This window comes from Manacus vitellinus, unplaced genomic scaffold (assembly GCF_001715985.3).
Source record: "Manacus vitellinus isolate BGI_N305 unplaced genomic scaffold, ASM171598v3 scaffold_14_pilon, whole genome shotgun sequence".
Taxonomy (NCBI): domain Eukaryota; kingdom Metazoa; phylum Chordata; class Aves; order Passeriformes; family Pipridae; genus Manacus; species Manacus vitellinus.
Genome location: NW_021939063.1, coordinates 1971642 through 1985431, shown reverse-complemented (window position 1 = coordinate 1985431; position 13790 = coordinate 1971642). Strand labels below are relative to the sequence as shown.

At 44.3% G+C, this 13790-nt stretch overlaps 1 protein-coding gene across 1 annotated transcript in view; it reads left to right on the top strand.

Annotated features, from left to right (window-relative positions):
* The window catches only part of CNTN4 (contactin 4), a 156173-nt gene that overhangs the window by 126390 nt on the left and 15993 nt on the right, over positions 1 to 13790 (top strand). The window lies entirely within an intron of this gene.

The following is a 13790-nucleotide window of genomic DNA, read 5'->3' as shown; positions in this document are numbered from 1 at the left end:
TCCTCTGGGTGAACGTTGAAGTGCTGCATTGCACTGAAAATTGATTAAATACTCTAAATTCTGGCCTGTTATCAAGGAACTTTTCAGAGACTTCATATGATGCTGCCTTTAAACCTGCAATTCTTGCTGAGTTTAGGACAGGCCATTTATCCTCTGCAGCAACAGTGTTGGTGGGATGTGATAGTTACCCTGCCCCATCTTGCCTCCTGTGGTTGGTTGTCTCTGTTTCAGCATCACTTGATCAGTATTGAGCTGCATTCTTCAGAAATTGGGTTGTGTTTCCTCATATCCACAGGTTTTATTTTAGGGTTTGGGTTTTTTTTTTTTTGAATCAGTAAAAGCCAATATCTCTATGAATTCTACCAGCTGTCCTCAACTCTGTCATGGCTTCTGAGTAACCAGGATATCAATTCCTTGGGGTGAGACTCTAACTTTTTTCCCCAAGAGGAAGAATAGCCATACATTAAGATGTTTAAGGGTTTTTTAACATGAACCAAGTAAAGATTGTAGCAGGTACCTCAATCCACTGACCTTTTGAAGCACTCTCCACATTACCAGAAGCCCTTTCCAGACCTCCCTAATTTTCCCCTTGTCAGATACATTGCTGCTGCTTGGCTCCTGGGGAAAGCTGTCCAAGAAAGCTTTTCCAGGCATTTTCCATCCCATCCATCCATCCATATGCTGTGGGTTTAGTATGGTCACTGTGAAACATGAATTGCCCCTCTGTCACTCTGAGCTCTGCCTTGTTCCAGCCCTGTTTAAGGTCATGCAGAGCTTTTTTCTTTCCTCATGGTTCAACTCAGTCTGATTTAAATTCATGGTGGTTGAGCCTCAGCCCTTAAAAAGGACCTGGGTAAGCGACATCTGGTGTTGAAAGCACAAAATACAATTTTAAAAAGAGAGGCAGAGTTTAAAGCTCTGGCAGCCTTGGAGCCTGGTCAGTGCCCAACCACCCTCTGGGGAAGAACCTTGTCCTGAGATCCAACCTGACCCTGCCCTGGCACAGCTCCAGCCATTCCCTGGGTGCTGTCCCTGGTCCCCCCAGAGCAGAGCTCAGTCCCTGCCCCTCCTCTGCCCCTCAGAAAGAAGTTGTAACTGCAATGAGGTCTCTCCTCAGTCTCCTCTGCTCCAGCTGAACACACCAAGTGCCCTCAGTGTCCTCACATGGCTTCAAATCAAAGCCCTTCCCCATCCTTGTTGTTCTCCTGGCCCAAACCTTGAGGAGGAGGATGGTGAGAGTCACAGGGACCAGCCCATGGCCCCTCTGGGGACACATCCTAACACAGGTTTGTGGTCAAACACTTGAGCAAGGCTCAATTCCCAGCTTAACTCCCAGCTTAACTCACAGCTTAGCTTAACTCCCAGCTTAACTCCCAGTGACTGTGAACCAAAAGCACAGCAAGAGCTGCTGCTTCCTTATTGGGCAGAGAAAAAAAAATCAGGTCAGCTGCTAAAGACAAACCCAGTAAATGGCAAAGAGTAGTGTAAATGAAATAAACCACCAATAATAAAATCAAATCGCAATGTTTCGCTCTTAGGGCTGAATGAAGTCAGTTAGGGTTTGGGGGTTTTTTTCATGTAAACACTTACTGATCATAACAAATAAAACTTGTAAACATAACACGAGCGTTCAGCTTCATTAAATTTGCAGCAGACAATTAATTTTTTTTCCAGGCAATTCAAAGGTTCTTCTGTAGTACTGATTTAGTTTAATTGAACATATTACCACAAGCAGACAATAAGAAATATATTGAAGATATCCATCTGGCTCGTACTGCAAACCCTGTGCCTTTCCTTTTCTGAGCCTGTCACAGCCCTTACTAATTGCCTCATTTTGGCTCTTTTACAATCAGTGTGATTTAGCCATTAACATGATAAAAGCCATCTTGGTGAAGAGCTTGATATTAAAAAGCATAGATCTCCTGCCTTTCTGTCTTGCCAATTTTGGACTAATCCCTGGCATTATTGGAGTGATATTTTTAAAAGCAGAAATACAAATATATTGACTCCTACAGAGCAGCTCCTGCAGGTACTTTGTCTGGTTCTGATGGAGGGAGTGCCAGTTGGAGTGAAAGATTTGCTCTGGATCGTGGAAAAAGCAGCAGATTCCTCCCTTCACTTCCCTCCCACCACCTTCTCCTTTCTCCTGTGTGTCCCTCCAACCCCCAGCCAACCTTCAGACACGTTAAGGGGCTTAAAACCAATAATTGCACAGGTAAATAATGAAGTCAATACTAGAGCAAGTAGATGATGCTTATAGTGTATCTTATTCAGCACATAATGTGGAAAAAATATATTTTTTTAGATAAATTTAGATTTTTATCACCCCGTAGAAAGGAAGAAAAATCCTATTTTTGATCTGTATTTTTATCTTAAACCCACAAGGTATTGCAGGGTGAAGCATTATTGCAATCTCTTCTGCCACGAAAAATAAAAGGTTGGAATAATTCCTTTAAAAAGCTCAGCGCTTTTGGTTTAGGAATTTTCTTGACCTCTCCCCCAAAAAATGAAAAGGTGCAGGAGTTCTCTGTCATCAATAAAAGATTGGGTTGTTTGGCTCATCATTGGAGATCAGATCCATACATCAGCTGAAAGGGGAGTCGACCTATAGGTTAAACACAGACTCTTAATGAGATGAAAGCGGGTTAATTAACACTTTTCATCAACTTGCTGCAATTTATTTTTGCATGATCCATTTCAGAAAGGTTAAAGTATTTTTCAGGTTTTGAATGCAAATGTGAAAACCCAAAACTGAACCACAGATTTAAGTCGAAGTAAGCATAGTGCATTTGATTATAAGTGGGTTTATGTGTGTGATTGTATATAAAATATAAGTAACAAACTGTGCAGGGCCAGGAGTTGGACTCAACCCTTGTGAGTCCTTTCCAGCTCAGGATATTCTGATTCTGTGACCTCTCCCATGCCCAGCTCTGGCAGTTGGTGATGCTGCTGGTTCCACACACATTCTGTTTAGGATAAATGAACCCACCTGGGCTCAGAAATGAGGGGTCACATCCCAGTCCCTGCAGCTTTGTATGGCTCAGTAGAGTTACACAAATTTCAGGCAGTGGAAGATCTTTCCCCTTGAGCTTTTGGTTCCTAGAAAATGAAACAAGGCAGCTGAACTTAACATTTTAAATTGTTCTTAACAATAGATGGAATATAATCCCATGTCTTGTCTTTGCTGAAGAAGATCCTGCACTGTAAGTCTGCTGACATCAGGAGTTAAGTCTACTGATGTTGTGGGTTTGCTCTTCACCTTCACAGTTTGTCCTTTCTCAAAGCATGCAGTGGGATGAACTTCCAGACACGAGTTTCGTGGGAATTCCATAAATACTGGGTAAATTAGGGCCATGCTCTAAGGGAAAAAATACAGCAGAGAAAACTGAGGTCACTGTAGCTCGTGGGGCTGGTGTGGAAGGTGGGAGAAGGTCTCCCTGGAGCCACTTCTCTCTGTATCAAATTCAGCCTGACTGGGATAGGGATAACGATGATCTAAACATGACTGCACTGGGGACGTGGCTGCTGATCTGTGTCTCAGGTAAAGATGAGGGAAACAGTGTGGGAGAGTAGAGAGGGAAAGTGAACTTTATATCCTTGAAAGCAGTGACTGGGAACAGACTGGCCCGAGGGCTGTGCTTGTAACATCAAAGACACAGAGGAAGCATTTAGAGAGCATGGTTTGTGTTGTAGGAGGAGACACTGTGAGAGTGTTGAAGACAAGAATCTGGGACAGTACTTGGGGAAATACCAGGCCTTTGGTGTGCTTTCTCAGGAGCATTTTTGGAAGCAGCCTAGTGGAGCCAAAATTCTGAGGGTTTCAGCTGTTGGGGCTTTCCCTCCCTGAGCCTGGCTGGGTTACAAACAGGTTCCTCAGAGGTGCTCAGCAGATAACAATGGCCAGGTGGCACAGGAATACAGACTGGGAAGGATGGGTTTGACACATCAGGAAGTATCTACAGTACTGCTGAACAGTGATGAGGTGGGGTTGCAGTATTAGGGACTCCTGTGGCCTGATATTCCTGTCTTTTAAAGCAATTTAAGCGAGATTATGAGCAATCCCAACAAAGTTAATATGAAACTACAGTCTCTTGTCCTTATCTCAGAATCATGATGGCAGAGAGAACAAAACTGGGATAGGTTCAGTTCTAGGTGTCCTGTATCACTGTGCTCCAGCCAGTTGTTTGGGAATATGACAGGAATATTCACGGCTCAAAAGCAGGTTGTCTTTGAAATACAAGGAATTTTGTCACTGCATTGACTTGCCATGGCTTGGGTTGGCTTCCTCTGTCTGTGTCTATCACACACACTTGGAATATGTCTTTTGCTTTCATTGTGTTTGAAGTTTTTAAGTGGATCACAAAGAGCTAGTGATGCAATTTGTAGGTTTTAGGACTGTTTTCCTCCAGCCTCATTGTGAATATATCTGTTTCTTTAGGAAGCCAGCAGTGAAAATTTTAGTTCCTTTCACGTTTTAAGTGCACAGTATGTAATCTCTGTAAAGACTGTTTAGTCCTGGTAACTAAACTGTGTGATGCAGTTGACAGTGAACATCAGAGCCAGGACTGGAAGTGTCTGGGAGGAAAAGCGAAGCTGTGTGCTCAGGGCCAAGCTCAGCCATCACTGAACTCGGCTGAGAGGAGAGATGGAGCTGTCACACTGCTCCTCCACTGCTCTCTGGGTGTCTTTGCAAGCTGGACCTTGATTCTGGGTTTGAAATTATTTGCATGAGAAAAACCTGTGTCTGATATGAGGTGAAAAGGCCATGGAACAGGAGAAATGTCAGGGACACTTCTTAATGATGCTCTGAGTTGAAGATTTATTCAGCGGAGTAGGAGCTGGGGATTTTGAGCAGGTTATAATGAGGGGATGGTCTTGCAAGTTGTTACTTTCGTTTCAGCTGTGATCCTGCCTCCATCCTGCCCCTTCCATAACATCATAACCAGGGCTCAGCCAGACAGCAGAGCAGTGGCACATCCCTTGGAAGGAGGGTTTGTCTCCTCTGTGTGTCACTAATTAATTGGAACGAGTCACTTCCTCGCCAGGGAGCACAGGGCACCAAGAGACCAGCTCACCTTCCCCAGGAAACAAATTAGACCTTTGCAGCCCAGGAAGTTTTGTTTCAGTGTTTGTTTTGCTGGTTCTGGTCTTACTGCCACTTGATTTGTTCAGTAATAGGTGTTTGGGCGTCAGACGTGCCCGTGGTGGTGTGGAAGTCCCAACGGGGATTCGAGAAAAAGTTAATCTTAAATAAAAATATCTGCTGTGCACAGTGGTGTAGGAAGACAAAACAGTTTATAATGAAGGTCTGATCCATTTTATAGACTGGGCAAATAAGGCAGCAGAGACTTTTAATGACTTGCTCAAGGTCAGACAGAAAGTGAGGAGGAGAATTTGTTTTATTCCCAATTATTCTGTGCCGACGCTGGAGCAGCCTTCCTATTTGCTCTGCACTCTTCCTCCTCTTTTGCTTATCTAATTGTCTTTTCATGGGAGTTCTGTTTAGCTTAATTGTTCACATTTGGATGTGATTCAAAGTCCAAATGTTCAGACTGGGGTTTAAGGGGCTGGTTCCCCTGCTGTGCTCTGGTAGCAGGAGCCATGGGCACCGTGGATACAATTCCTCTGGGAATACTGATAAAAAGTGCTAAAATCACCCCCTCCCTCTTGCTTTCCATGTCTCCCTGTTGCCTGACTCAGTTCTTTAGATAGTTGTAAAATCCTGAGGTTTGCAGCTGGGTTTATATTTATGTGCTGTTGTGCTTCCTTCGTTTGACTTAAATTTACAGGTATAATGTATATTTTCCACAAACTGTAATGTAATAGTAAAACAAAATAGTTAAAAAACAGTAAAAACTTGTCCTGTTTTCAGAGGTGTCAGTAGGTGCTCCCCTCCACTTCCCTTTCCAGATGCAAATGGCACATGGGAAGATGAATGTGTCCTGGGCTGCTTGATAAATGACCTGTACCCCAGGTCTGGCTTATCCCAAGGCATTGATGACACATGCAAGCCCTTGATCCACGTGATATCAAGGATGGTTAAACTATGGATCATTCACTGGGAAGGTGGAAAGTCCAGCTTAGGGATTTTCAGGCTGTTCCATGAGTTTGACAGCTCAAGAGGCTCCTAGTGACTCTTAATTTGGGATTTCTTCTTGCACGTCAGCTGATCCTGACATCTTGGTCCTGATGGGGAGGGTGTGGAAAATAGACATACAATTCACATAGGAAAGACCTAAAATACGTGTTTGTACCTTAAAAACGCACCAGTCACACTTTTAAGTCGCATTTTTAATTTTGCAGTTTGAGCGCCTGGAGTTCAGGTTGTTGCTTCCCTGGTGCTCTCTGAAATCTTTTGATTTATGGTCGTTGCTGTTCGAAGCACGAAAAAGCACCATAAATGAACCACCTCAGCAGGCTGAACTCTTCCAGGGGGCAGGGTGTTGTTGGGCACCGTGTCCGCGGGCAGCGTTACGTTGGCACAACGCCCCGTGGCTTGTGGGCCAAGGAGAGCAGTGATTGATCCCTGAGCGACTTGCAATTTATCAAAGATTTGATATGATTCCTCCTGTATCTGATTAACCTTCTCGGGGAGACAGCCATCATTTGTGCAATGACAGTAGATTATTCCATACTTGAGAAGACAGATATCAGCTGGTTGCAATCAATAGCCCACAAAAGGTGACGCCGTGAATTCTCTGGGTTATCTGTAAAACGTGTCACAAACGTGGAGTCGTTTGTCAAACAGAGCCATTTCATCCCAGGCACCTCTGAAGTGACTTTTATTTCAGCCTGAAAGGCCGAGAGCTGGAGGAGGCAAGTTTGGGGTCTGTGGGGTAATCAGGAGCTGTTGGGTGCTGCTGGAAAGAGCAAGCACAAATTTCTCTGAGTGACAGATTTGATTGTCATTTCCAGCCCCCATTACACATGATTTTCTTTGTGACAATTGCACGGAGAGAGCTTGATTTGATCAGATTGCATTGCACTGGGGAAAATGGAGGTTAAAGTGGACTATTGTGCCCTCTCGTCATGTAAGTAACACTCTCTGCACTCTGGGTGGAGTGGATATATTTTCATATATTTTTTTCTTTGAATTTACTCTAATGGCACATCCCTCACCAGTATCTTTCCATGCAATTCCAGTCTTAATGTGTTTTCAGATTTAAATTAACCTTCATTTATTATTCAGCCACGCCGAGAATGCAGATTTGAGTGTGCAGAAATGCAATCCCCTGATTGACTGCCTGCTCCCTGCCTGGGCAATGGGAGGCATTAATTCCTGGGAGGGAGATTCTTACATCAAGTTTAGACAGTTTTCAATCCATGGGCAGCTTGTTTTTCAATATTAGTGTAAGAAATATGTTAATAACTTGTACCTCGACTGCAGTTCAGCTCTGAATGAAACTGAGAAGGAAACTGTTGTTGAAAAAGTGAACCTGCAGCAGCTGGATGGATGGGACATTTAGGAGTGCAGTGCCAGGGAATAACATCCAAACTTGCCTCTTAAAACAACCTTTCCCACCCTGACAGAAACCAGAGCCTTCCTCAGAGAAAGGGGCTCAGGCACCCAGCTGAAAATAACTGTAGTGGTTCTGACAGAGCAAGACTTAGACCAAGTAAACTGCAAGATAAAGATCCTCCTTCAGGAAAGCAATTTTAGCATGTCCTAAATGCCCAGCTCAACTGTGTGTGTTGCTGAATTGAAGTCTCTGCTCTTCCTGGAGAGGTCAGATTTCCATCCCTCCTTTCCTTAATCCCTGTTAAATACCAGGCCATGTCTCACTGCCTTCAGTGCTGCCTGATTACATGGAAAGATCTGGAGCACTAATCACACACATTGCTAAAATCAGAGCTAAGTGACTTTAGTCCCAGGCCTAAAGTCCCTTTTCTAAACTGATAGTGTCCTTTTAATAGGATTATATTTTATTAGGCTGAAGCACCATCGTGCACAGCAGAGGGTACTGTAAGTGCTGTGGAATTTCCTGGTAAGAACTGTGCTTATAAATCACTTACTTGTCTGGTACATGTGTAACAGCTGATTATATGGAAAAGAGGACAGACTGGCATAAAAACCATGTCCCTGTTCCTGAAATTCTATATGTGACTCGTCACAGTTCACATCTGTGATACTTTCAAGTCCAAATATTGTAAATATTTCCCTTTTCCCCCTTTCTTTTTGATCTCAGTTGTGCCCCATAAGGTACTGGGTCTGCTAAGATAGCTGTAGTTTGCTCTGCTCTCATATTATTATTTTATATTATTCATTGCTTTTTAATCTCTTTACTTCAGGGGTGTATTCTCCTCTTTTCTGCAGATCTCACAGTGTCTGATGGTGCTCAGAGCTCCCAGAAGTTTCACTGGTCAAGTCTCAGATGCTTTTGGCTTTGTGGTCTTGGCTAAATGTTTCATTCACAAACAGAGAAAGAAACATTAGAGCACATTTGAGTGTTTTCATGTACTGGACTTGAATTCTTTGGTTGCTCATAGAAACCAGGTGACTCTACCTCCAAGATTGATTTTTATTATCTCTGGACACGATTTGCCTTGGAATCAATACAATAATGTAAAATGTCATTGCAAATAGAGGACATTGATCTGCAATGCATTTATTAACTCCCACTGATAAAAGGCAAAATGGAAATGGTAAACATGCTGGTATTCTAAAAAAAAAAAAAAAAAAGGGAGGGGAGGAAAAGTGAGTCCCAAATATTTGAGTTAATCTACAGGAAAAACACAGTTTCAAAGCTTGTACAGGAAACAAGATTTATCTTTGATACATGTAAGGTAAACCTTCATTAGTGCAAATTTGCACAATTACCCCTAGTTTGTGGTCCAGTGAGAACAGTGATTGAGCCTTGCAGTTTATCCAAGACAAAGGTTTACTTCCCAAACCTTGATACAGGAAATGGCTTATGCAGATCAGGAAAAAACATATCTGCATCTTTAAGACTAATTTAAGAGAATTAGGTAATTAGATAGTTAATCAAACTTGAAACTGCTGCTTATCTGCCCAGATCCACGTAAGGAATATCAGCAGAGTGATGGAAGTGGAGCCCCAGGAAAAGCAGCACCGTTTTCCCTGGAATTGGCTGCAGCCTGTGCTTGGCATCGCCTGCCTTTGTCTCAGTGCCTTGTTTGAAGCATCTGGTAATTGAACATAAACTCCTGCACTTGAGCACTGATGCTTGAACCTGGAATTACCTTGTCAGCCACCCTGGCTCTCATTACCCACCCAGCAGATGCCCTGGCGTGCTTCGAGCATGGATCTTGCTGCAGAGTCAGAGCCCAGGGGCTGGAATGTCTCTGGCTCTGTGGGCTCCCCTTGTCCAGCGTGGAATAAACATCCTCCCTCCCCATCCTGGAGGAGCCACTCTGACCAGGACACATCCAAGCTGCTCAGCTGTTTAACTCTGAGGATAATAGGTGGGAGATGAATATTTCTTATGTGCTTGAAGAAAATACCCATCAGCAAAAACAAACACTGCTGGGGTTTTTTTATTCCATTTAAAGCTCCAGACTGGTTTTTTCTGTCCATAACTAAAGCCATGAGTATTTACAACAGGCTTTTCCTACTTAGGCAAAAGAGTAAAGGGGAGAGGGACCTCAGACCTCAGTATAGGTCAGAGGTTGGACTTGATGATCTTGGAGGTCTTTTCTGACCTTAATGAATCCCTGGTTCTATAGGATCTTTTTACAAAATTCCCATTAGCAACATGAAAGCACAAACTTGACTGAAGGCAAGGCTGGAAGAGGAGAGGAAGGAATAAGTCTTTGCAAGATCTCAGAAAATTTCCCTTAGAAGCAGAACAGTCTGAAGGAAGCATGAATTTGGGGGGGAGGAGTTCTGATTTCTTCAGGTTTTTTATGCTGGCTAAATATGTCAAAACCAGAGTATTCCCTTGTCTTCCTTCTCCTCTGACCCCCTCTGTACCAGGATGGATCTCTAAATAAGCATTTAGGTATTACATGCCCAGGGTTCAGCAACCAGCCTTGGAAATGCTACATTATCTCTTTTTTTTTAATCTGTCTCTGAATGTTCAATTCCACTGATTTGAGGCCAACAAGAAGAGCTGTATCTCCCGAGCATGTTACAGCTCAGCCTTTTATTATAGTGAAATGCCCTTTATTCCTTCAGCAGCCAGGGCTGGCAAAGCACATCTCATTGTTTACTGAGGACTTTGATATCCTTCACTGAAAAGCACTGTGGTTATTGCCATCACTGGATCCATGCCCTGTGGAGCTGAGCCAGGTTGGAGAGGGGCACATTTGGGAATGGGATCCAAGGAACCACTTAACAGAGGCAGGTCTGAAAAAAACCCTCTGGTCAGTGGAAATCTTGCTGATGGGCACAGTATCTGTGACATGGCTTCTTACTTTCCCTGCTCTTCTTGCATCTGTGGTGCGCAGTGACAGGACCTGGAGCTGTGTCAGGGCAGGGTTAGGTTGGATCTCAGGAAAATGGTTGGGTACTGACCAGGCTCCCCGGGGCAGTGGGCACAGCCCCAAGGCTGCCAGAGCTCCAGGAGGGCTTGGATGATCCTCTGGGGCACAGGGTGGGACTCTTGGGGATGATCCTCTACAGGGCCAGCAGCTGGACTCAGTGATCCTTGTGGGTCCCTTCCAGCTCAGCACATCCTGGGATTCTGTGATCGTTCAAAAGCTCTTTGCACACTCTGAACTGACCTATATTTTTAAGGGGAAAAAAAGCATTATCTGTGAGTGTCAGCCTGTGCTGTGTTTTCTGTCACTCCTGTCGTGCCCCTGCAGGTCATGTCCCGCTGTGTCACAGTGAGCAGGTCGATGTGACACGGCCCAGCCACGCATAGCAGGGGCAGCGAGGCAGAGCCACTTACCCCAAACAAGGGATCCCTCCTGAGGGACACCCAGTCGATAGCACATCCGTGTGGGATGGATCCTTTGCAGATTGGGTAATGGTACCCCTCAGCCAGTGCCTGCAGTGCCTGCAGCCTCTGGGTTTGCAGCTGGGAAATGCATCCCTGCATCCCAAGAGCAGCTGGGAGATGCAGGCGGCACTAATGGCACTGCCAGGCTGCTGTTTGCAGGGACAGGAGGGAAGCAATTCCAGCCTTCCCACGGATGGGAAGTGCTGCTCAGCTCCCTTTCTTCTAAGCAAGGAAGAAAATTTTGTTAAAATCTCTTGTAGTGTGAAGCAAACACAATCAGTCAGGAATACACCAAGTGCTCTGCAATGTGCTGCAGCAGTAAAGCCAAGGGAGGTAAGGCAGGAAAATCGGGATGTAAGGCAGGACAGAAATAGGTAAGACAAGCTCAGATGACCTCAGTGCACCCCCCCAGGGAGGCTGGGGGATGGCTGGGCATCCAGAGCTGTCCTGGGGTGGCCATGAGGATTTGCTCCAGCTGAGGACCAGCCCCGTGAGCATTGAGGCTGCTCAGAGCCCGCAGTGACACCCCACAGGATGAGCCCCCTGTGCTGCCAGAGGGGCTGGTGAGCAGGGAAAACCATGGAAAACTGCAAAGTGCTGTTCCTGTCACACAAAAAGCATGCTCCTGAAAATGCTGGCGTGAAAGGAAGGCTGAGAGGGAGCTTTGCTGCTTCCCTGAGCCTTCAGTGACACCTACAGACAGTCACACACAGCCCAGCACGGCCCCAAGCCCTGCCTGGCTCCTCATCCTCCCAGGGATGTGCAGGAAGGGGCTCCAGGTGCACCAGGAGAGGTTTAGGTTGGATATTAGGAAAAATTCCGTAGTGAAAGGGTTGTCCAGCCCTGGCACAGCTGCCCAGGGCAGGGTGGAGTCCCCATCCCTGGAGGGATTCAAAGCATGTGTAGATGTGTCATTTGGGGATGTGGGTTAGTGGTGGCCTTGGCAGTGCTGGGGGAATGGTTGGACTTGATGATCTTAGAGGGCTTTTCCAACCTAAATAATTCCATGATTCCATGAAACCTGTGGGCTGATTTTTAGAGGAGGCAGGCACTGAGTTCCAGCATCTGCAGGAGCTCTGCTGAGCTGCTCTGATCTTTAGCAAACACCCATTTCTTTATATTCTTTGTATCTATATAGAATATAAATTCTAGAATTCTATTATAACTCTATATTCTATAATTCTAAATAAATATTCTAACCATATTCTAGAATATAAATATATTCTAGAATTCCACAATACAGAATATATACCAGAATTCCATTTGAGAATATATTCTGTATTCTACAATCCTATATAATTTCTATTCTATATATTTATGTTCTTGATTCTTTACATGTTTATAAAATAGATGAACTTCTGATGCTGAGAGGAATTTCAGTGAGTGGTTCCATGCCTGAGCCCTGCTGCTGGTGTGGGTATTCCTGTAGCATCCTGAGCTTGGGATGCTCTGAGTCTTCCTGAATTTCAGTTGTAGCAACACCAAGTGACTGGGAAATCCTGATACATCAGTTATACAAAAGTAATGCCATAAATCTAAGCAACAGTTAAGCATTGTTTTAGTCATATGCACTTATACTGCTCATGCCTAAGAAATTTTAAATGTATAAATCATTTAATTGTATTAATTAGTTAAGCCTCATAATACCTACTGTGGTTGTGTTAAGAGTTGCTCTGGTTAGAAGAACCGAAATATAGATTAAATAAATTTGTCCAAGATAACACAGCCAAGTCCCCGAGGACTTGATCTGAAATCCATACAGACAGAGATTAAATCTTTTTCACCACCTCCTGTACACTTTTGATAAGGTCTTCAAAAATCCGGGAACAGCTTTGCATCCCCTGGATTTCAGGGAGTAGTTCTGTCCAGACCATATCTTTGTTGCTGTGTCTTTATTATTTTAGCAGAGGCTTAAGCAGTTGGGCAGTAGTCTCTGGAAGAAGTAGTTAAGATTTTGGTGTCATATCCCAGAGATTGAATAATGCTGGTATTATTTTAGCATGGCAGTTGTGCAGAATAGATTTTTGGAATAAGCAAAAATATCTATCTCTATATGATTTTCAGACTTTTGGTCTCATTGTTAAGCAATATTTTGTCTCCTTTTCATTTCCTCTGAGGCCCTGTAGAAAAAATTACTGCATTTTTGTCAACAGAAATGAAAGAGGAATGTCAGCTTTGGAGGCAGAGGGAATTCACGGGCACAGACGAGGAGCTGGAGTCTGCATAATGTGTCAGGGCTCATCTTTCTGTGCCACCATTTTGCTCCTACTGCAGGACTCAAGTGAAAAATAGACCATTAAACCAGTGGTGAAGGATCTGTGTGAACTCCAGCTGGGAATAAGGGATTAGTCTGGAAGCTGGGGTGGAGCTGCTGCCCGTATTTAACAGGCAGAACTTGCTGCATCACAGATCCCTGGAGGATTGGGGGCTTCCCTTTGGAAGTGTCATGTTTAGGGCAGTGCCCTTTTTTCTGCTTCACCTCCCTGAAATAATTCCTCAGTTCTAGTCCAACAGGGCAGTGACATCTGGAGTCACCACCCCCAGAGCCACATCCCCCCCCCAAACCCCTCTCTGACATCACCACAGCACTTGGCTTGTTGGGGCAGGGTTTTGGTGTCCATGGTGTCAAAGGTTTGGTTGGTATCTCTCATTCTTTATGTTTATTCTTTCTGGGGACTCTCCTGGCACAAAGAAAACAGCCTGGCTTTGAAATGTCAAACCACAGAGAGTGTGGTCAGTGTTCTACACAATCACCAAGTTTGCAATATAAATAAGGTACAACAGTAACCTCAGCCAATTCTTTCCCTTTCCAGATGTGAGCAGATATCACTCATGTTTTTAATATCCCCTTCTTCATTCTAGTTTTGGAGATTTTACACTGAGAGA